Source organism: Carcharodon carcharias, chromosome 2 (assembly GCF_017639515.1).
Source record: "Carcharodon carcharias isolate sCarCar2 chromosome 2, sCarCar2.pri, whole genome shotgun sequence".
NCBI lineage: Eukaryota > Metazoa > Chordata > Chondrichthyes > Lamniformes > Lamnidae > Carcharodon > Carcharodon carcharias.
This window is the reverse complement of record NC_054468.1, coordinates 121469471-121494684: the sequence shown is the minus strand read 5'-3', so window position 1 is coordinate 121494684 and position 25214 is coordinate 121469471. Positions and strand designations below refer to the sequence as shown.

The 25214-nt window shown below is 55.5% G+C and overlaps 1 pseudogene; it reads left to right on the top strand.

Annotated features, from left to right (window-relative positions):
• LOC121288187 overlaps positions 1 to 25214 on the top strand; it is a 30401-nt pseudogene that overhangs the window by 1531 nt on the left and 3656 nt on the right.

Here is a 25214-nt window from a genome sequence, read left to right as displayed (position 1 = left end):
CAGCAATAGCTACAGCAACAGCAGGAGCAACAGCAGTCAAAGCACCAGCAGCAGCACCAACACCAGCAGCAACAGTAGCAGCAGGCAAAGCACCAGCAACAGCAACAGCAGCAGCAACAGCAGCAGCAGTACCAACAGCAGCAGCAGCTGCAGCAGCTGTCAGCAGCAGCACCAAAAGCAGCAGCAAAAACAACAATAGGGAGAGCAGCAGTAGCAGCAACAGCAGCATCAGCAATAGCACTAGCAACAGCAACAGCAGTACCAGCAGCAATAACAGCAGCAGCAGCAACAACAACATCACCAGCAGCAGCAACAGCAGCAACACCAGCAGCAGCAGCAGTACCAGCAACAGCAGCAGCAACACCAGCAACAGGAAGAGCAGCGCCATCAACAGTGGCAACAGCAGCAGCAGCAGTAACAGCCAGAGCAGCACCAGCAAAAGCAGCAGCCACAGCAGCACCAACACCACCAGCAGCAGCAGTACCAACACCAGCAACAACAGCAACAGCACCAGCAGGAACACCAGCATCACCAGCTGCAACAGCAACAGCAACAGCACCAGCAGCAGTATCAGTTGCAGCAACAGCAGCAGCACCAGCAGCAGCAGCACCAGCAACAGCAGCACCACCAGTAGCAGCAATAGCATCAGTAGCAGGAATAGCTGCAGCAACAGCAGCAGCAGGAGCACCAACACCAGCAGCAACAGCAGCAGCAGCAGCCAAAGCACCAGCTACAGCAACAACAGCAGCAGCAGCAGCCGTATCAGTTGCAGCAACAGATGCAGCAACAGCAGCCAAAGCACCAGCAACAGCACCAACACCCGCAAAAAATGTAGCAGCAGCCAAAGCACCAGCAACAGCAACAGCAGCAGCAACTGCAGCAGCAGTACCAACAGCAGCAGCAGCTGCAGCAGCTGGCAGCAGCAGCACCAAAAGCAGCAGCACGAACAACAATAGGTACCCCAGCAGTAGCAGCAACAGCAGCATCAGCAATAGCAGCAGCAACAGCAACAGCAGTAGCAGCAGCAATAACAGCAGCAGCAGCAACTACAGCATCACCAGCAGCAGCAACAGCAGCAATGGCAGCAGCAGCAGCAGCCACAGCAGCAACAGGATGAGCAGCGCCATCAACAGCGGCAACAGCAGCAGCAACAGCAGCAGCAGTAAGAGCCAGAGCAGCACCAGCAAAAGCAGCAGCCACAGCAGCACCAACACCACCAGCAGCAGCAGTATCAAGATCAGTAAGAGCAACAGGATCAGTAGCAACAATAGCTACAGCAACAGCAGGAGAAACAACAGCAGCTGCACCAGCAGCAGCACCAACACCGGCAGCAACAGTAGCAGCAGCCAAAGCACCAGCAACAGAAACAGCAGTAGCATCAGCAGCAGCAGTACCAACAGCACCAGCAGCTACAGCAGCTAGCAGCATCAGCACCAACAGCAGCAACACGAACAACAATAGGGACAGCAGCAGTAGCAGCAACAGCAGAATCAGCAATAGCAGCAGCAACAGCAACAGCAGTACCAACAGCAATAACAGCAGCAGCAGAAACTACAGCATCACCAGCAGCAGCAACAGCAGCAACACCAGCAGCAACAGCAAGAGCAGCACCAGCAGCAGCACCACCACCAGTAGCAGCAACAGGATCAGTAGCAGCAATAGCTACAGCAACAGCAGGAGCAACAGCTGCCAAAGCACCCGCAGCAGCACCAACACCCGCAGCAAATGTAGCAGCAGCCAAAGCACCAGCAACAGCAACAGCAGCAGCAACTGCAGCAGCAGTACCAACAGCAGCAGCAGCTGCAGCAGCTGGCAGCAGCAGCACCAAAAGCAGCAGAACGAACAGCAGTAGGGACAGCAGCAGTAGCAGCAACAGCAGCATCAGCAATAGCAGCAGCAACAGCAACAGCAGTAGCAGCAGCAATAACAGCAGCAGCAGCAACTACAGCATCGCCAGCAGCAGCAACAGCAGCAATGGCAGCATCAGCAGCAGCAACAGCAGCAACAGGAAGAGCAGCGCCATCAACAGCAGCAACAGCAGCAGCAACAGCAGCAGCAGTAACAGCCAGAGCAGGACCAGCAAAAGCAGCAGCCACAGCAGCACCAACACCACCAACAGCAGCAGTACCAACACCAGCAACAACAGCAACAGCACCAGCAGCAACACCAGCATCACCAGCTGCAACAGCAACAGCAACAGCACCAGCAGCAGTATCAGTCGCAGCAACAGCAGCAGCACCAGCATCAGCAGCACCAGCAGCAGCAGCACCACCAGTAGCAGCAATAGCATCAGTAGCAGCAATAGCTGCAGCAACAGCAGCAGCAACAGCAGCAGCAGGATCACCAACACCAGCAGCAACAGCAGCAGCAGCAGCCAAAGCACCAGCTACAGCAACAACAGCAGCAGCAGCAGCCGTATCAGTTGCAGCAACAGCAGCAGCACCAGTATCAGCAGCACCAGAACCAGCAGCAACATCAGCAGCACTAGCACCAGCAACAGCAGCAGCAACAGCATAAGCAGCAGCACCAGTACCAGCAACAGCAGCAACTACATCTGCAGCAACAGGAGCAACACCAGCAGCAACAGCAAGAGCAGCACCAGCAGCAGCAACACGACCAGTAGCAGCAACAGGATCAGTAGCAACAATAGCTACGGCAACAGCAGGAGCAACAACAGCAGCAACACCAGCAACAACAGGAAGAGCAGCACCAGCAGCAGCACCAGCACCAGTAGCAGCAACAGGATCAGTAGCAGCAATAGCTACAGCAACAGCAGGAGCAACAGCAGCCAAAGCACCAGCAGCAGCACCAACACCAGCAGCAACAGTAGCAGCAGGCAAAGCACCAGCAACAGCAACAGCAGCCGCCACAGCAGCAGCAGTACCAACAGCAGCAGCAGCTGCAGCAGCTGGCAGCAGCAGCACCAAAAGCAGCAGCACGAACAACAATAGGGACAGCAGCAGTAGCAGCAACAGCAGCATCAGCAATAGCACTAGCAACAGCAACAGCAGTACCAGCAGCAATAACAGCAGCAGCAGCAACTACAGCATTACCAGCAGCAGCAACAGCAGCAACACCAGCAGCAGCAGCAGTACCAGCAACAGCAGCAGCAACACCAGCAACAGGAAGAGCAGCGCCATCAACAGTGGCAACAGCAGCAGCAGCAGTAAGAGCCAGAGCAGCACCAGCAAAAGCAGCAGCCACAGCAGCACCAACACCACCAGCAGCAGCAGCACCAACACCAGCAACAACAGCAACAGCACCAGCAGGAACACCAGCATCACCAGCTGCAACAGCAACAGCAACAGCACCAGCAGCAGTATCAGTTGCAGCAACAGCAGCAGCACCAGCAGCAGTAGCACCAGCAGCAGCAGCACCACCAGTAGCAGCAATAGCATCAGTAGCAGCAATAGCTCCAGCAACAGCAGCAGCAACAGCAGCAGCAGGAGCACCAACACCAGCAGCAACAGCAGCAGCAGCAGCCAAAGCACCAGCTACAGCAACAACAGCAGCAGCAGCAGCCGTATCAGTTGCAGCAACAGCAGCAGCAACAGTATCAGCAGCACCAGAACCAGCAGCAACATCAGCAGCACTAGCACCAGCAACCGCAGTAGCAACAGCATAAGCAGCAGCACCAGTACCAGCAACAGCAGCAACTACATCTGCAGCAACAGCAGCATCACCAGCAGTTACAGCAACAGCAGCACCAGCAGCAGCACCACGACCAGTTGCAGCAACAGGATCAGTAGCAACAATAGCTACAGCAACAGCAGGAGCAACAACAGCAGCTGCACCAGCAGCAGCCACCAGCAGCAGAAGCTCCAGGACTGGCAGCAACAGTAGCAGCAGCCAAAGCACCAGCAGCAGCAGCAGCAGCAGCAGTACCAACAGCACCAGCAGCTGCAGCAACTAGAAGCAGCAGCACCAACAGCAGCAGCACCAACAACAACAGGAACAGCAGCATCAGCAATAGCAGCAGCATCAGCAACAGCAGTACCAGCAGCAATAACAGCAGCAGCAGCAACTACAGCATCACCAGCAGCAGCAACTTCAGCAACACCAGCAGCAACAGGAAGAGCAGCACCAGCAGAAGCACCATAACCAGTAGCAGGAACAGGATCAGTAGCAGCACCAGCAGCAGCACCACCACCAGCAGCAGCAACAGGATCAGTAGCAGAAATAGCTACAGCAGCAGCAGGAGCCACAGCAGCCAAAGCACCAGCAGCAGCACCAACACCGGCAGCAACAGTAGCAGCAGGCAAAGCACCAGCAACAGCAACAGCAGCAGCAGCACCAACAGCAGCAGCAGCTGCAGCAGCTGGCAGCAGCAGCATCAAAAGCAGCAGCACGAACAACAATAGGGACAACAGAAGTAGCAGCAACAGCAGCATCAGTAATAGCAGCAGCAACAGCAACAGCAGTACCAGCAGCAATAACCGCAGCAGCAGCAACTACAGCATCACCAGCAGCAGCAACATCAGCAATGGCAGCAGCAGCAGCAGCAACAGCAGCAGTACCAGCAACAGCAGCAGCAACACCAGCAACAGAAAGTGCAGCGCCATCAACAGCGACAACAGCAGCAGCAACAGCAGCAGCAGTATCAGCCAGAGCAGCACCAGCAAAAGCAGCAGCCACAGCAGCATCAACACCACCAACAGCAGCAGTACCAACACCAGCAACAACAGCAACAGCACCAGCAGGAACACCAGCATCACCAGCTGCAACTGCAACAGCAACAGCACAAGCAGCAGTATCAGTTGCAGCAACAGCAGCAGCACCAGCATCAGCAGCACCAGCAGCAGCAGCACCTCCATTAGCAGCAATAGCATCAGTAGCAGCAATAGCTGCAGCAACAGCAGCAGCAACAGCAGCAGCAGGATCACCAACTCCAGCAGCAACAGCAGCAGCAGCAGCAGGCAAAGCACCAGCATCAGCAGCAGCAGCAGCAGCATCAGCCGTATCATTTGCAGCAACAGCAGCAGCATCAGTATCAGCAGTACCAGGACCAGCAGCAACATCAGCAGCACTAGCACCAGCAACAGCAGAGGCAACAGCATGAGCAGCAGCACCAGTACCAGCAACAGCAGCAACTACATCTGCAGCAACAGGAGCAACACCAGCAGCAACAGCAAGAGCAGTACCAGCAGCAGCACCATGACCAGTAGCAGCAACAGGATCAGTAGCAGCAATAGCTACAGCAACAGCAGGAGCAACAACAGCAGCTGCATCAGCAGCAGCCACCAGCACTGGACGCAACAGCAGCTGCAGTACCAACAGCAGCAGCAGCTGAGGCAACGACCAACAGCAGCACCAAAGGCAGCAGCACCAACAGCAACAGGAACAGCAGCAGGAGCAGCAACAGCAGTAACAACATGAGCTGCAACAGCAGCAAAACCAGCAGCAACAGCAAGAGCAGCACCAGCAGCAGCACCACCACCAGTAGCAGCAAAAGGATCAGTAGCAGCAATAGCTACAGCAACAGCAGGAGCAACAGCAGCAGCTGCACCAGCAGCAGCACCAACACCGGCAACAACAGTAGCAGCAGCCAAAGCCCCAGCAACAGAAACAGCAGCAGCAACAGCAGCAGCAGTACCAACAGCACCAGCAGCTACAGCAGCTAGCAGCAGCAGCACCAACAGCAGCAGCACGAACAACAATAGGGACTGCAGCAGTAGCAGCAACAGCAGCATCAGCAATAGCAGCAGTAACAGCAACAGCAGTACCAACAGCAATAACAGCAGCAGCAGCAACTACAGCATCACCAGCAGCAGCAACAGCAGCAACACCAGCAGCAACAGCAAGAGCAGCACCAGCAGCAGCACCACCACCAGTAGCAGCAACAGGATCAGTAGCAGCAATAGCTACAGCAACAGCAGGAGCAACAGCAGCCAAAGCACCAGCAGCAGCACCAACACCCGCAGCAAATGTAGCAGCAGCCAAAGCACCAGCAACAGCAACAGCAGCAGCAACTGCAGCAGCAGTACCAACAGCAGCAGCAGCTGCAGCAGCTGGCAGCAGCAGCACCAAAAGCAGCAGCACGAACAACAATAGGGACGGCAGCAGTAGCAGCAACAGCAGCATCAGCAATAGCAGCAGCAACAGCAACAGCAGTACCAGCAGCAATAACAGCAGCAGCAGCAACTACAGCATCACCAGCAGCAGCAACAGCAGCAATGGCAGCAGCAGCAGCAGCAACAGCAGCAACAGGATGAGCAGCGCCATCAACAGCGGCAACAGCAGCAGCAACAGCAGCAGCAGTAACAGCCAGAGCAGCACCAGCAAAAGCAGCAGCCTCAGCAGCACCAACACTACCAGCAGAAGCAGTATCAAGATCAGTAGCAGCAACAGGATCAGTAGCAACAATAGCTACAGCAGAAGCAGGAGAAACAACAGCAGGAGCAACAGCAGCAGCTGCACCAGCAGCAGCACCAACACCGGCAACAACAGTAGCAGCAGCCAAAGCCCCAGCAACAGAAACAGCAGCAGCAACAGCCGCAGCAGTACCAACAGCACCAGCAGCTGCAGCAGCTAGCAGCAGCAGCACCAACAGCAGCAGCACGAACAACAATAGGGACTGCAGCAGTAGCAGCAACAGCAGCATCAGCAATAGCAGCAGTAACAGCAACAGCAGTACCAACAGCAATAACAGCAGCAGCAGCAACTACAGCATCACCAGCAGCAGCAACAGCAGCAACACCAGCAGCAACAGCCAGAGCAGCACCAGCAGCAGCACCACCACCAGTAGCAGCAACAGGATCAGTAGCAGCAATAGCTACAGCAACAGCAGGAGCAACAGCAGCCAAAGCACCAGCAGCAGCACCAACACCCGCAGCAAATGTAGCAGCAGCCAAAGCACCAGCAACAGCAACAGCAGCAGCAACTGCAGCAGCAGTACCAACAGCAGCAGCAGCTGCAGCAGCTGGCAGCAGCAGCACCAAAAGCAGCAGCACGAACAACAATAGGGACAGCAGCAGTAGCAGCAACAGCAGCATCAGCAATAGCAGCAGCAACAGCAACAGCAGTACTTGCAGCAATAACAGCAGCAGCAGCAACTACAGCATCACCAGCAGCAGCAACAGCAGCATTGGCAGCAGCAGCAGCAGCCACAGCAGCAACAGGATGAGCAGCGCCATCAACAGCGGCAACAGCAGCAGCAACAGCAGCAGCAGTAACAGCCAGAGCAGCACCAGCAAAAGCAGCAGCCACAGCAGCACCAACACTACCAGCAGAAGCAGTATCAAGATCAGTAGCAGCAACAGGATCAGTAAAAACAATAGCTACAGCAACAGCAGGAGCAACAGCAGCAGCTGCACCAGCAGCAGCACCAACACCGGCAGCAACAGTAGCAGCAGCCAAAGCACCAGCAAAATAAACAGCAGTAGCATCAGCAGCAGCAGTACCAACAGCACCAGCAGTTACAGCAGCTAGCAGCAGCAGCAGCAACAGCAGCAGCACGAACAACAATAGGGACGGCAGCAGTAGCAGCAACAGCAGCATCATCAATAGCAGCAGCAACAGCAACAGCTTTACCAACAGCAATAACAGCAGCAGCAGCAACTACAGCATCACCAGCAGCAGCAACAGCAGCAACACCAGCAGCAGCAGCAGTACCAGCAACAGCAGCAGCAACACCAGCAACAGGAAGAGCAGTGCCATCAACAGTGGCAACAGCAGCAGCAGCAGTAAGAGCCAGAGCAGCACCAGCAAAAGCAGCAGCCACAGCAGCACCAACACCACCAGCAGCAGCAGTACCAACAACAGCAACAACAGCAACAGCACCAGCAGGAACACCAGCATCACCAGCTGCAACAGCAACAGCAACAGCACCAGCAGCAGTATCAGTTGCAGCAACAGCAGAAGCACCAGCATCAGCAGCACCAGCAGCAGCAGCACCACCAGTAGCAGCAATAGCATCAGTAGCAGCAATAGCTGCAGCAAAAGCAGCAGCAACAGCAGCAGCAGGAGCGCCAATACCAGCAGCAACAGCAGCAGCAGCAGGCAAAGCACCAGCAACGGAACAACAGCAGCAGCAGCAGCCGTATCAGTTGCAGCAACATCAGCAGCACTAGCACCAGCAACAGCAGCAGTAACAGCTTAAGCAGCAGCACCAGTACCAGCAACAGCAGCCACTACATCTGCAGCAACAGGAGCAACACCAGCAGCAACAGCAAGAGCAGCACCAGCAGCAGCAACAACAGCAGCAGCAGCAGCCGTATCAGTTGCTGCAACAGCAGCAGCAACAGTATCAGCAGCGCCAGAACCAGCAGCAACATCAGCAGCACTAGCACCAGCAACAGCAGTAGCAACAGCATAAACAGAAGCACCAGTACCAGCAACAGCAGCAACTACATCTTCAGCAACAGGAGCAACACCAGCAGCAACAGCAAGAGCAGCACCAGCAGCAGCACCACGACCAGTAGCAGCAACAGGATCAGTAGCAAAAGTAGCTACAACAACAGCAGGAGCAACAACAGCAGCTGCACCAGGGGCAGCCACCACCAGCAGCAGCACCAGCACTGGCAGCAACAGTAGCAGCAGCCAAAGCACCAGCACCAGCAACAGCAGCAGCAACAGCAGCAGCAGCACCAACAACAACAGGAACAGCAGCAGTAGCAGCAACAGCAGGATCAGCAATAGCAGCAGCAACAGCAACAGCAGTACCAGCAGCAATAACAGCAGCAGCAGCAAATGCAGCATCACCAGCAGCAGCAACATCAGCAATGGCAGCAGCAGCAGCAGCAACAGCAGCAGCAACACCAGCAACAGGAAGAGCAGCGCCATCAACAGCGGCAACAGCAGCAGCAACAGCAGCAGCATTAACAGCCAGAGCAGCACCAGCAAAAGCAGCAGCCACAGCAGGACCAACACCACCAGCAGCAGCAGTACCAACACCAGCAACAACAGCAACAGCACCAGCAGAAACACCAGCATCACCAGCTGCAACAGCAACAGCAACAGCACCAGCAGCAGTATCAGTTGCAGCAACAGCATCAGCACCAGCATCAGAAGCACCAGCAGCAGCAGCACCACCAGTAACAGCAATAGCATCAGTAGCAGCAATAGCTGCAGCAACAGCAGCAGCAACAGCAGCAGCAGGAGCACCAACACCAGCAGCAACAGCAGCAGCAGCAGCCAAAGCACCAGCTACAGCAACAACAGCAGCAGCAGCAGCCGTATCATTTGCAGCAACAGCAGCAGCACCAGTATCAGCAGCACCAGAACCAGCAGCAACAGCAGCAGCAACAGCAGCAGCAGGAGCACCAACACCAGCAGCAACAGCAGCAGCAGCAGCCAAAGAACCAGCTACAGCAACAGCAGCAGCAACAGCATAAGCAGCAGCACCAGTACCAGCAACAGCAGCAACTACATCTGCAGCAACAGGAGCAACACCAGCAGTTACAGCCAGAGCAGCACCAGCAGCAGCACCACGACCAGTAGCAGCAACAGTATCAGTAACAACAATAGCTACAGCAACAGCAGGAGCAACAACAGCAGCTGCACCAGCAGCAACCACCACCAGCAGCAGCACCAGCACTGGCAGCAACAGTAGCAGCAGCCAAAGCACCAGCAGCAGCAACAGCAGCAGCAGTACCAACAGCACCAGCAGCTGCAGCAACTAGACGCACCAGCACCAACAGCAGCAGCACCAACAACAACAGGAACAGCAGCACCAGCAGCAGCACCAGCACCAGTAGCAGCAACAGGATCAGTAGCAGCAATAGCTACAGCAACAGCAGGAGCAACAGCAGCCAAAGCACCAGCAGCAGCACCAACACCAGCAGCAACAGTAGCAGCAGGCAAAGCACCAGCAACAGCAACAGCAGCAGCAACAGCAGCAGCAGTGCCAACAGCAGCAGCATCTGCAGCAGCTGGCAGCAGCAGTACCAAAAGCAGCAGCACGAACAACAATAGGGACAGCAGCAGTAGCAGCAACAGCAGCATCAGCAATAGCAGCAGCAACAGCAACAGCAGTACCAGAAGCAATAACAGCAGCAGCAGCAACTACAGCATCACCAGCAGCAGCAACAGCAGCAACACCAGCAGCAGCAGCAGTACCAGCAACAGCAGCAGCAACACCAGCAACAGGAAGAGCAGCACCATCAACAGTGGCAACAGCAGCAGCAGCAGTAACAGCCAGAACAGCACCAGCAAAAGCAGCAGCCACAGCAGCACCAACACCACCAGCAGCAGCAGTACCAACACCAGCAGCAACAGCAACAGCACAAGCAGGAACACCAGCATCACCAGCTGTAACAGCAACAGGAACAGCACCAGCAGCAGTATCAGTTGCAGCAACAGCAGCAGCACCAGCAGCAGCAGCACCAGCAGCAGCAGCACCACCAGTAGCAGCAATAGCATCAGTAGCAGCAATAGCTGCAGCAACAGCAGCAGCAACAGCAGCAGCAGGAGCACCAACAACAGCAGCAACAGCAGCAGCAGCAGCCAAAGCACCAGCTACAGCAACAACAGCAGCAGCAGCCGTATCAGTTGCAGCAACAGCAGCAGCAACAGTATCAGCTGCACCAGAACCAGCAGCAACATCAGCAGCACTAGCACCAGCAACAGCAGCAGCAACAGCATAAGCAGCAGCACCAGTACCAGCAACAGCAGCAACTACATCTGCAGCAACAGCAGCAACACCAGCAGTTACAGCAACAGCAGCACCAGCAGCAGCACCACGACCAGTAGCAGCAACAGGATCAGTAGCAACAATAGCTACAGCAACAGCAGGAGCAACAACAGCAGCTGCACCAGCAGCAGCCACCAGCAGCAGAAGCTCCAGCACTGGCAGCAACAGTAGCAGCAGCCAAAGCACCAGCAGCAGCAGCAGCAGCAGCAGTACCAACAGCACCAGCAGCTGCAGCAACTAGAAGCAGCAGCACCAACAGCAGCAGCACCAACAACAACAGGAACAGCAGCATCAGCAATAGCAGCAGCATCAGCAACAGCAGTACCAGCAGCAATAACAGCAGCAGCAACAACTACAGCATCACCAGCTGCAGCAACTTCAGCAACACCAGCAGCAACAGCAAGAGCAGCACCAGCAGCAGCACCATGACCAGTAGCAGGAACAGGATCAGTAGCAGCACCAGCAGCAGCACCACCACCAGCAGCAGCAACAGGATCAGTAGCAGAAGTAGCTACAGCAGCAGCAGGAGCAAGAGCAGCCAAAGCACCAGCAGCAGCACCAACACCGGCAGCAACAGTAGCAGCAGGCAAAGCACCAGCAACAGCAACAGCAGCAGCAGTACCAACAGCAGCAGCAGCTGCAGCAGCTGGCAGCAGCAGCACCAAAAGCAGCAGCACGAACAACAATAGGGACAACAGAAGTAGCAGCAACAGCAGCATCAGTAATAGCAGCAGCAACAGCAACAGCAGTACCAGCAGCAATAACAGCAGCAGCAGCAACTACAGCATCACCAGCAGCAGCAACATCAGCAATGGCAGCAGCAGAAGCAGCAACAGCAGCAGTACCAGCAACAGCATCAGCAACATCAGCAACAGAAAGTGCAGCGCCATCAACAGCGGCAACAGCAGCAGCAACAGCAGCAGCAGTAACAGCCAGAGCAGCACCAGCAAAAGCAGCAGCCACAGCAGCATCAACACCACCAGCAGCAGCAGTACCAACACCAGCAACAACAGCAACAGCACCAGCAGGAACACTAGCATCACCAGCTGCAACAGCAACAGCAACAGCACAAGCAGCAGTATCAGTTGCAGCAACAGCAGCAGCACCAGCATCAGCAGCACCAGCAGCAGCAGCACCTCCATTAGCAGCAATAGCATCAGTAGCAGCAATAGCTGCAGCAACAGCAGCAGCAACAGCAGCAGCAGGAGCACCAACACCAGCAGCAACAGCAGCAGCAGCAGCAGCCAAAGCACCAGCATCAGCAGCAGCAGCAGCAGCAGCATCAGCCGTATCAATTGCAGCAACAGCAGCAGCATCAGTATCAGCAGTACCAGGACCAGCAGCAACATCAGCAGCACCCGCACCAGCAACAGCAGAGGCAACAGCATGAGCAGCAGCACCAGTACCAGCAACAGCAGCAACTACATCTGCAGCAACAGGAGCAACACCAGCAGCAACAGCAAGAGCAGTACCAGCAGCAGCACCATGACCAGTAGCAGCAACAGGATCAGTAGCAGCAATAGCTACAGCAACAGCAGGAGCAACAACAGCAGCTGCACCAGCAGCAGCCACCAGCACTGGACGCAACAGCAGCTGCAGTACCAACAGCAGCAGCAGCTGCAGCAACGACCAGCAGCAGCACCAAAGGCAGCAGCACCAACAGCAACAGGAACAGCAGCAGGAGCAGCAACAGCAGTAACAACATGAGCTGCAACAGCAGCAAAACCAGCAGTTACAGCAAGAGCAGCACCAGCAGCAGCACCACCACCAGTAGCAGCAAAAGGATCAGTAGCATTAATAGCTACAGCAACAGCAGGAGCAACAGCAGCAGCTGCACCAGCAGCAGCACCAACACCGGCAACAACAGTAGCAGCAGCCAAAGCACCAGCAACAGAAACAGCAGCAGCAACATCAGCAGCAGTACCAACAGCACCAGCAGCTACAGCAGCTAGCAGCAGCAGCACCAACAGCAGCAGCACGAACAACAATAGGGACAGCAGCAGTAGCAGCAACAGCAGCATCAGCAATAGCAGCAGTAACAGCAACAACAGTACCAACAGCAATAACAGCAGCAGCAGCAACTACAGCATCACCAGCAGCAGCAACAGCAGCAACACCAGCAGCAACAGCAAGAGCAGCACGAGCAGCAGCACCACCACCAGTAGCAGCAACAGGATCAGTAGCAGCAATAGCTACAGCAACAGCAGGAGCAAGAGCAGCCAAAGCACCAGCAGCAGAACCAACACCCGCAGCAAATGTAGCAGCAGCCAAAGCACCAGCAACAGCAATAGCAGCAGCAACTGCAGCAGCAGTACCAACAGCAGCAGCAGCTGCAGCAGCTGGCAGCAGCAGCACCAAAAGCAGCAGCACGAACAACAATAGGGACGGCAGCAGTAGCAGCAACAGCAGCATCAGCAATAGCAGCAGCAACAGCAACAGCAGTAGCAGCAGCAATAACAGCAGCAGCAGCAACTACAGCATCACCAGCAGCAGCAACAGCAGCAATGGCAGCAGCAGCAGCAGCAACAGCAGCAACAGGATGAGCAGCGCCATCAACAGCGGCAACAGCAGCAGCAACAGCAGCAGCAGTAACAGCCAGAGCAGCACCAGCAAAAGCAGCAGCCACAGCAGCACCAACACCACCAGCAGCAGCAGTATCAAGATCAGTAGCAGCAACAGGATCAGTAGCAACAATAGCTACAGCAGCAGCAGGAGAAACAACAGCAGCTGCACCAGCAGCAGCCACCAGCAGCAGCACCACCACCAGTAGCAGCAAAAGGATCAGTAGCAGCAATAGCTACAGCAACAGCAGGAGCAATAGCAGCAGCAGCACCAGCAGCAGCACCAACACCGGCAGCAACAGTAGCAGCAGCCAAAGCACCAGCAACAGAAACAGCAGTAGCATCCGCAGCAGCAGTAACAACAGCACCAGCAGCTACAGCAGCTAGCAGCAGCAGCACCAACAGCAGCAGCACGAACAACAATAGGGACGGCAGCAGTAGCAGCAACAGCAGCATCAGCAATAGCAGCAGCAACAGCAACAGCTTTACCAACAGCAATAACAGCAGCAGCAGCAACTACAGCATCACCAGCAGCAGCAACAGCTGCAACACCAGCAGCAGCAGCAGTACCAGCAACAGCAGCAGCAACACCAGCAACAGGAAGAGCAGTGCCATTAACAGTGGCAACAGCAGCAGCAGCAGTAACAGCCAGAGCAGCACCAGCAAAAGCAGCAGCCACAGCAGCAACAACACCACCAGCAGCAGCAGTACCAACACCAGCAACAACAGCAACAGCACCAGCAGGAACACCAGCATCACCAGCTGCAACAGCAACAGCAACAGCAACAGCACCAGCAGCAGTATCAGTTGCAGCAACAGCAGAAGCACCAGCATCAGCAGCACCAGCAGCAGCAGCACCACCAGTAGCAGCAATAGCATCAGTAGCAGCAATAGCTGCAGCAACAGCAGCAGCAACAGCAGCAGCAGGAGCGCCAACACCAGCAGCAACAGCAGCAGCAGCAGGCAAAGCACCAGCAACGGAACAACAGCAGCAGCAGCAGCCGTATCAGTTGCAGCAACATCAGCAGCACTAGCACCAGCAACAGCAGCAGCAACAGCATAAGCAGCAGCACCAGTACCAGCAACAGCAGCCACTACATCTGCAGCAACAGGAGCAACACCAGCAGCAACAGCAAGAGCAGCACCAGCAGCAGCACCACGACCAGTAGCAGCAACAGGATCAGTAGCATAAGTAGCTACAACAACAGCAGGAGCAACAACAGCAGCTGCACCAGGAACAGCCACCAGCAGCACCAGCACCAGCACTGGCAGCAACAGTAGCAGCAGCCAAAGCACCAGCACCAGCAACAGCAGCAGCAACAGCAGCAGCAGCACCAACAACAACAGGAACAGCAGCAGTAGCAGCAACAGCAGGATCAGCAATAGCAGCAGCAACAGCAACAGCAGTACCAGCAGCAATAACAGCAGCAGCAGCAAATGCAGCATCACCAGCAGCAGCAACAGCAGCAATGGCAGCAGCAGCAGCAGCAACAGCAGCAGCAACACCAGCAACAGGAAGAGCAGCGCCATCAACAGCGGCAACAGCAGCAGCAGCAGCAGCAGCAGTAACAGCCAGAGCAGCACCAGCAAAAGCAGCAGCCACAGCAGCATCAACACCACCAGCAGCAGCAGTACCAACACCAGCAACAACAGCAACAGCACCAGCAGGAACACTAGCATCACCAGCTGCAACAGCAACAGCAACAGCACAAGCAGCAGTATCAGTTGCAGCAACAGCAGCAGCACCAGCATCAGCAGCACCAGCAGCAGCAGCACCTCCATTAGCAGCAATAGCATCAGTAGCAGCAATAGCTGCAGCAACAGCAGCAGCAACAGCAGCAGCAGGAGCACCAACACCAGCAGCAACAGCAGCAGCAGCAGCAGCCAAAGCACCAGCATCAGCAGCAGCAGCAGCAGCAGCATCAGCCGTATCATTTGCAGCAACAGCAGCAGCATCAGTATCAGCAGTACCAGGACCAGCAGCAACATCAGCAGCACCCGCACCAGCAACAGCAGAGGCAACAGCATGAGCAGCAGCACCAGTACCAGCAACAGCAGCAACTACATCTGCAGCAACAGGAGCAACACCAGCAGCAACAGCAAGAGCAGTACCAGCAGCAGCACCATGACCAGTAGCAGCAACAGGATCAGTAGCAGCAATAGCTACAGCAACAGCAGGAGCAACAACAGCAGCTGCACCAGCAGCAGCCACCAGCACTGGACGCAACAGCAGCTGCAGTACCAACAGCAGCAGCAGCTGCAGCAACGACCAGCAGCAGCACCAAAGGCAGCAGCACCAACAGCAACAGGAACAGCAGCAGGAGCAGCAACAGCAGTAACAACATGAGCTGCAACAGCAGCAAAACCAGCAGTAACAGCAAGAGCAGCACCAGCAGCAGCACCACCACCTGTAGCAGCAAAAGGATCAGTAGCATTAATAGCTACAGCAACAGCAGGAGCAACAGCAGCAGCTGCACCAGCAGCAGCACCAACACCGGCAACAACAGTAGCAGCAGCCAAAGCCCCAGCAACAGAAACAGCAGCAGCAACAGCAGCAGCAGTACCAACAGCACCAGCAGCTACAGCAGCTAGCAGCAGCAGCACCAAAAGCAGCAGCACGAACAACAATAGGGACAACAGAAGTAGCAGCAACAGCAGCAGGCAGCAGCAGCACCAAAAGCAGCAGCACGAACAACAATAGGGGCAACAGAAGTAGCAGCAACAGCAGCATCAGTAATAGCAGCAGCAACAGCAACAGCAGTACCAGCAGCAATAACAGCAGCAGCAGCAACTACAGCATCACCAGCAGCAGCAACATCAGCAATGGCAGCAGCAGAAGCAGCAACAGCAGCAGTACCAGCAACAGCATCAGCAACATCAGCAACAGAAAGTGCAGCGCCATCAACAGCGGCAACAGCAGCAGCAACAGCAGCAGCAGTAACAGCCAGAGCAGCACCAGCAAAAGCAGCAGCCACAGCAGCATCAACACCACCAGCAGCAGCAGTACCAACACCAGCAACAACAGCAACAGCACCAGCAGGAACACTAGCATCACCAGCTGCAACAGCAACAGCAACAGCACAAGCAGCAGTATCAGTTGCAGCAACAGCAGCAGCACCAGCATCAGCAGCACCAGCAGCAGCAGCACCTCCATTAGCAGCAATAGCATCAGTAGCAGCAATAGCTGCAGCAACAGCAGCAGCAACAGCAGCAGCAGGAGCACCAACACCAGCAGCAACAGCAGCAGCAGCAGCAGCCAAAGCACCAGCATCAGCAGCAGCAGCAGCAGCAGCATCAGCCGTATCAATTGCAGCAACAGCAGCAGCATCAGTATCAGCAGTACCAGGACCAGCAGCAACATCAGCAGCACCCGCACCAGCAACAGCAGAGGCAACAGCATGAGCAGCAGCACCAGTACCAGCAACAGCAGCAACTACATCTGCAGCAACAGGAGCAACACCAGCAGCAACAGCAAGAGCAGTACCAGCAGCAGCACCATGACCAGTAGCAGCAACAGGATCAGTAGCAGCAATAGCTACAGCAACAGCAGGAGCAACAACAGCAGCTGCACCAGCAGCAGCCACCAGCACTGGACGCAACAGCAGCTGCAGTACCAACAGCAGCAGCAGCTGCAGCAACGACCAGCAGCAGCACCAAAGGCAGCAGCACCAACAGCAACAGGAACAGCAGCAGGAGCAGCAACAGCAGTAACAACATGAGCTGCAACAGCAGCAAAACCAGCAGTAACAGCAAGAGCAGCACCAGCAGCAGCACCACCACCAGTAGCAGCAAAAGGATCAGTAGCATTAATAGCTACAGCAACAGCAGGAGCAACAGCAGCAGCTGCACCAGCAGCAGCACCAACACCGGCAACAACAGTAGCAGCAGCCAAAGCCCCAGCAACAGAAACAGCAGCAGCAACATCAGCAGCAGTACCAACAGCACCAGCAGCTACAGCAGCTAGCAGCAGCAGCACCAACAGCAGCAGCACGAACAACAATAGGGACAGCAGCAGTAGCAGCAACAGCAGCATCAGCAATAGCAGCAGTAACAGCAACAACAGTACCAACAGCAATAACAGCAGCAGCAGCAACTACAGCATCACCAGCAGCAACAACAGCAGCAACACCAGCAGCAACAGCAAGAGCAGCACCAGCAGCAGCACCACCACCAGTAGCAGCAACAGGATCAGTAGCAGCAATAGCTACAGCAACAGCAGGAGCAAGAGCAGCCAAAGCACCAGCAGCAGAACCAACACCCGCAGCAAATGTAGCAGCAGCCAAAGCACCAGCAACAGCAATAGCAGCAGCAACTGCAGCAGCAGTACCAACAGCAGCAGCAGCTGCAGCAGCTGGCAGCAGCAGCACCAAAAGCAGCAGCACGAACAACAATAGGGACGGCAGCAGTAGCAGCAACAGCAGCATCAGCAATAGCAGCAGCAACAGCAACAGCAGTAGCAGCAGCAATAACAGCAGCAGCAGCAACTACAGCATCACCAGCAGCAGCAACAGCAGCAATGGCAGCAGCAGCAGCAGCAACAGCAGCAACAGGATGAGCAGCGCCATCAACAGCGGCAACAGCAGCAGCAACAGCAGCAGCAGTAACAGCCAGAGCAGCACCAGCAAAAGCAGCAGCCACAGCAGCACCAACACCACCAGCAGCAGCAGTATCAAGATCAGTAGCAGCAACAGGATCAGTAGCAACAATAGCTACAGCAGCAGCAGGAGAAACAACAGCAGCTGCACCAGCAGCAGCCACCAGCAGCAGCACCACCACCAGTAGCAGCAAAAGGATCAGTAGCAGCAATAGCTACAGCAACAGCAGGAGCAATAGCAGCAGCAGCACCAGCAGCAGCACCAACACCGGCAGCAACAGTAGCAGCAGCCAAAGCACCAGCAACAGAAACAGCAGTAGCATCCGCAGCAGCAGTAACAACAGCACCAGCAGCTACAGCAGCTAGCAGCAGCAGCACCAACAGCAGCAGCACGAACAACAATAGGGACGGCAGCAGTAGCAGCAACAGCAGCATCAGCAATAGCAGCAGCAACAGCAACAGCTTTACCAACAGCAATAACAGCAGCAGCAGCAACTACAGCATCACCAGCAGCAGCAACAGCTGCAACACCAGCAGCAGCAGCAGTACCAGCAACAGCAGCAGCAACACCAGCAACAGGAAGAGCAGTGCCATTAACAGTGGCAACAGCAGCAGCAGCAGTAACAGCCAGAGCAGCACCAGCAAAAGCAGCAGCCACAGCAGCAACAACACCACCAGCAGCAGCAGTACCAACACCAGCAACAACAGCAACAGCACCAGCAGGAACACCAGCATCACCAGCTGCAACAGCAACAGCAACAGCAACAGCACCAGCAGCAGTATCAGTTGCAGCAACAGCAGAAGCACCAGCATCAGCAGCACCAGCAGCAGCAGCACCACCAGTAGCAGCAATAGCATCAGTAGCAGCAATAGCTGCAGCAACAGCAGCAGCAACAGCAGCAGCAGGAGCGCCAACACCAGCAGCAACAGCAGCAGCAGCAGGCAAAGCACCAGCAACGGAACAACAGCAGCAGCAGCAGCCGTATCAGTTGCAGCAACATCAGCAGCACTAGCACCAGCAACAGCAGCAGCAACAGCATAAGCAGCAGCACCAGTACCAGCAACAGCAGCCACTACATCTGCAGCAACAGGAGCAACACCAGCAGCAACAGCAAGAGCAGCACCAGCAGCAGCACCACGACCAGTAGCAGCAACAGGATCAGTAGCATAAGTAGCTACAACAACAGCAGGAGCAACAACAGCAGCTGCACCAGGAACAGCCACCAGCAGCACCAGCACCAGCACTGGCAGCAACAGTAGCAGCAGCCAAAGCACCAGCACCAGCAACAGCAGCAGCAACAGCAGCAGCAGCACCAACAACAACAGGAACAGCAGCAGTAGCAGCAACAGCAGGATCAGCAATAGCAGCAGCAACAGCAACAGCAGTACCAGCAGCAATAACAGCAGCAGCAGCAAATGCAGCATCACCAGCAGCAGCAACAGCAGCAATGGCAGCAGCAGCAGCAGCAACAGCAGCAGCAACACCAGCAACAGGAAGAGCAGCGCCATCAACAGCGGCAACAGCAGCAGCAGCAGCAGCAGCAGTAACAGCCAGAGCAGCACCAGCAAAAGCAGCAGCCACAGCAGCATCAACACCACCAGCAGCAGCAGTACCAACACCAGCAACAACAGCAACAGCACCAGCAGGAACACTAGCATCACCAGCTGCAACAGCAACAGCAACAGCACAAGCAGCAGTATCAGTTGCAGCAACAGCAGCAGCACCAGCATCAGCAGCACCAGCAGCAGCAGCACCTCCATTAGCAGCAATAGCATCAGTAGCAGCAATAGCTGCAGCAACAGCAGCAGCAACAGCAGCAGCAGGAGCACCAACACCAGCAGCAACAGCAGCAGCAGCAGCAGCCAAAGCACCAGCATCAGCAGCAGCAGCAGCAGCAGCATCAGCCGTATCATTTGCAGCAACAGCAGCAGCATCAGTATCAGCAGTACCAGGACCAGCAGCAACATCAGCAGCACCCGCACCAGCAACAGCAGAGGCAACAGCATGAGCAGCAGCACCAGTACCAGCAACAGCAGCAACTACATCTGCAGCAACAGGAGCAACACCAGCAGCAACAGCAAGAGCAGTACCAGCAGCAGCACCATGACCAGTAGCAGCAACAGGATCAGTAGCAGCAATAGCTACAGCAACAGCAGGAGCAACAACAGCAGCTGCACCAGCAGCAGCCACCAGCACTGGACGCAACAGCAGCTGCAGTACCAACAGCAGCAGCAGCTGCAGCAACGACCAGCAGCAGCACCAAAGGCAGCAGCACCAACAGCAACAGGAACAGCAGCAGGAGCAGCAACAGCAGTAACAACATGAGCTGCAACAGCAGCAAAACCAGCAGTAACAGCAAGAGCAGCACCAGCAGCAGCACCACCACCAGTAGCAGCAAAAGGATCAGTAGCATTAATAGCTACAGCAACAGCAGGAGCAACAGCAGCAGCTGCACCAGCAGCAGCACCAACACCGGCAACAACAGTAGCAGCAGCCAAAGCCCCAGCAACAGAAACAGCAGCAGCAACAGCAGCAGCAGTACCAACAGCACCAGCAGCTACAGCAGCTAGCAGCAGCAGCACCAACAGCAGCAGCACGAACAACAATAGGGACAGCAGCAGTAGCAGCAACAGCAGCATCAGCAATAGCAGCAGTAACAGCAACAGCAGTACCAACAGCAATAACAGCAGCAGCAGCAACTACAGCATCACCAGCAGCAGCAACAGCAGCAACACCAGCAGCAACAGCAAGAGCAGCACCAGCAGCAGCACCACCACCAGTAGCAGCAACAGGATCAGTAGCAGCAATAGCTACAGCAACAGCAGGAGCAAGAGCAGCCAAAGCACCAGCAGCAGAACCAACACCCGCAGCAAATGTAGCAGCAGCCAAAGCACCAGCAACAGCAACAGCAGCAGCAACTGCAGCAGCAGTACCAACAGCAGCAGCAGCTGCAGCAGCTGGCAGCAGCAGCACCAAAAGCAGCAGCACGAACAACAATAGGGACAGCAGCAGTAGCAGCAACAGCAGCAGCAGGAGCGCCAACACCAGCAGCAACAGCAGCAGCAGCAGGCAAAGCACCAGCAAAGGAACAACAGCAGCAGCAGCAGCCGTATCAGTTGCAGCAACATCAGCAGCACTAGCACCAGCAACAGCAGCAGCAACAGCATAAGCAGCAGCACCAGTACCAGCAACAGCAGCCACTACATCTGCAGCAACAGGAGCAACACCAGCAGCAACAGCAAGAGCAGCACCAGCAGCAGCACCACGACCAGTAGCAGCAACAGGATCAGTAGCATAAGTAGCTACAACAACAGCAGGAGCAACAACAGCAGCTGCACCAGGAACAGCCACCAGCAGCACCAGCACCAGCACTGGCAGCCACAGTAGCAGCAGCCAAAGCACCAGCACCAGCAACAGCAGCAGCAACAGCAGCAGCAGCACCAACAACAACAGGAACAGCAGCAGTAGCAGCAACAGCAGGATCAGCAATAGCAGCAGCAACAGCAACAGCAGTACCAGCAGCAATAACAGCAGCAGCAGCAAATGCAGCATCACCAGCAGCAGCAACAGCAGCAATGGTAGCAGCAGCAGCAGCAACAGCAGCAGCAACACCAGCAACAGGAAGAGCAGCGCCATCAACAGCGGCAACAGCAGCAGCAGCAGCAGCAGCAGTAACAGCCAGAGCAGCACCAGCAAAAGCAGCAGCCACAGCAGCATCAACACCACCAGCAGCAGCAGTACCAACACCAGCAACAACAGCAACAGCACCAGCAGGAACACTAGCATCACCAGCTGCAACAGCAACAGCAACAGCACAAGCAGCAGTATCAGTTGCAGCAACAGCAGCAGCACCAGCATCAGCAGCACCAGCAGCAGCAGCACCTCCATTAGCAGCAATAGCATCAGTAGCAGCAATAGCTGCAGCAACAGCAGCAGCAACAGCAGCAGCAGGAGCACCAACACCAGCAGCAGCAGCAGCAGCAGCAGCAGCCAAAGCACCAGCATCAGCAGCAGCAGCAGCAGCAGCATCAGCCGTATCATTTGCAGCAACAGCAGCAGCATCAGTATCAGCAGTACCAGGACCAGCAGCAACATCAGCAGCACCCGCACCAGCAACAGCAGAGGCAACAGCATGAGCAGCAGCACCAGTACCAGCAACAGCAGCAACTACATCTGCAGCAACAGGAGCAACACCAGCAGCAACAGCAAGAGCAGTACCAGCAGCAGCACCATGACCAGTAGCAGCAACAGGATCAGTAGCAGCAATAGCTACAGCAACAGCAGGAGCAACAACAGCAGCTGCACCAGCAGCAGCCACCAGCACTGGACGCAACAGCAGCTGCAGTACCAACAGCAGCAGCAGCTGCAGCAACGACCAGCAGCAGCACCAAAGGCAGCAGCACCAACAGCAACAGGAACAGCAGCAGGAGCAGCAACAGCAGTAACAACATGAGCTGCAACAGCAGCAAAACCAGCAGTAACAGCAAGAGCAGCACCAGCAGCACCACCACCACCAGTAGCAGCAAAAGGATCAGTAGCATTAATAGCTACAGCAACAGCAGGAGCAACAGCAGCAGCTGCACCAGCAGCAGCACCAACACCGGCAACAACAGTAGCAGCAGCCAAAGCCCCAGCAACAGAAACAGCAGCAGCAACAGCAGCAGCAGTACCAACAGCACCAGCAGCTACAGCAGCTAGCAGCAGCAGCACCAACAGCAGCAGCACGAACAACAATAGGGACAGCAGCAGTAGCAGCAACAGCAGCATCAGCAATAGCAGCAGTAACAGCAACAGCAGTACCAACAGCAATAACAGCAGCAGCAGCAACTACAGCATCACCAGCAGCAGCAACAGCAGCAACACCAGCAGCAACAGCAAGAGCAGCACCATCAGCAGCACCACCACCAGTAGCAGCAACAGGATCAGTAGCAGCAATAGATACAGCAACAGCAGGAGCAAGAGCAGCCAAAGCACCATCAGCAGAACCAAAACCCGCAGCAAATGTAGCAGCAGCCAAAGCACCAGCAACAGCAACAGCAGCTGCAACTGCAGCAGCAGTACCAACAGCAGCAGCAGCTGCAGCAGCTGGCAGCAGCAGCACCAAAAGCAGCAGCACGAACAACAATAGGGACAGCAGCAGTAGCAGCAACAGCAGCATCAGCAATAGCAGCAGCAACAGCAACAGCAGTAGCAGCAGCAATAACAGCAGCAGCAGCAACTACAGCATCACCAGCAGCAGCAACAACAGCAATGGCAGCAGCAGCAGCAGCAACAGCAGCAACAGGATGAGCAGCGCCATCAACAGCGGCAACAGCAGCAGCAACAGCAGCAGCAGTAACAGCCAGAGCAGCACCAGCAAAAGCAGCAGCCACAGCAGCACCAACACCACCAGCAGCAGCAGTATCAAGATCAGTAGCAGCAACAGGATCAGTAGCCACAATAGCTACAGCAGCAGCAGGAGAAACAACAGCAGCTGCACCAGCAGCAGCCACCAGCAGCAGCACCACCACCAGTAGCAGCAAAAGGATCAGTAGCAGCAATAGCTACAGCAACAGCAGGAGCAATAGCAGCAGCAGCTGGACCAGTAGCAGCACCAACACCGGCAGCAACAGTAGCAGCAGCCAAAGCACCAGCAACAGAAACAGCAGTAGCATCCGCAGCAGCAGTAACAACAGCACCAGCAGCTACAGCAGCTAGCAGCAGCAGCACCAACAGCAGCAGCACGAACAACAATAGGGACGGCAGCAGTAGCAGCAACAGCAGCATCAGCAATAGCAGCAGCAACAGCAACAGCTTTACCAACAGCAATAACAGCAGCAGCAGCAACTACAGCATCACCAGCAGCAGCAACAGCAGCAACACCAGCAGCAGCAGCAGTACCAGCAACAGCAGCAGCAACACCAGCAACAGGAAGAGCAGTGCCATTAACAGTGGCAACAGCAGCAGCAGCAGTAAGAGCCAGAGCAGCACCAGCAAAAGCAGCAGCCACAGCAGCACCAACACCACCAGCAGCAGCAGTACCAACACCAGCAACAACAGCAACAGCACCAGCAGGAACACCAGCATCACCAGCTGCAACAGCAACAGCAACAGCAACAGCACCAGCAGCAGTATCAGTTGCAGCAACTGCAGAAGCACCAGCATCAGCAGCACCAGCAGCAGCAGCACCACCAGTAGCAGCAATAGCATCAGTAGCAGCAATAGCTGCAGCAACAGCAGCAGCAACAGCAGCAGCAGGAGCGCCAACACCAGCAGCAACAGCAGTAGCAGCAGGCAAAGCACCAGCAATGGAATAACAGCAGCAGCAGCAGCCGTATCAGTTGCAGCAACATCAGCAGCACTAGCACCAGCAACAGCAGCAGCAACAGCATAAGCAGCAGCACCAGTACCAGCAACAGCAGCCACTACATCTGCAGCAACAGGAGCAACACCAGCAGCAACAGCAAGAGCAGCACCAGCAGCAGCACCACGACCAGTAGCAGCAACAGGATCAGTAGCATAAGTAGCTACAACAACAGCAGGAGCAACAACAGCAGCTGCACCAGGAACAGCCACCAGCAGCACCAGCACCAGCACTGGCAGCAACAGTAGCAGCAGCCAAAGCACCAGCACCAGCAACAGCAGCAGCAACAGCAGCAGCAGCACCAACAACAACAGGAACAGCAGCAGTAGCAGCAACAGCAGGATCAGCAATAGCAGCAGCAACAGCAACAGCAGTACCAGCAGCAATAACAGCAGCAGCAGCAAATGCAGCATCACCAGCAGCAGCAACAGCAGCAATGGCAGCAGCAGCAGCAGCAACAGCAGCAGCAACACCAGCAACAGGAAGAGCAGCGCCATCAACAGCGGCAACAGCAGCAGCAGCAGCAGCAGCAGTAACAGCCAGAGCAGCACCAGCAAAAGAAGCAGCCACAGCAGGACCAACACCACCAGCAGCAGCAGTACCAACACCAGCAATAACAGCAACAGCACCAGCAGGAACACCAGCATCACCAGCTGCATGAGCAACAGCAACAGCACCAGCAGCAGTATCAGTTGCAGCAACAGCATCAGCACCAGCATCAGAAGCACCAGCAGCAGCAGCACCACCAGTAGCAGCAATAGCATCAGTAGCAGCAATAGCTGCAGCAACAGCAGCAGCAACAGCAGCAGCAGGAGCACCAACACCAGCAGCAACAGCAGCAGCAGCCGCCAAAGCACCAGCTACAGCAACAGCAGCAGCAGCAGCAGCCATATCATTTGCAGCAACAGCAGCAGCACCAGTATCAGCAGCACCAGAACCAGCAGCAACATCAGCAGCACTAGCACCAGCAACAGCAGCAGCAACAGCATAAGCAGCAGCACCAGTACCAGCAACAGCAGCAAATACATCTGCAGCAACTGGAGCAACACCAGCAGTTACAGCCAGAGCAGCACCAGCAGCAGCAC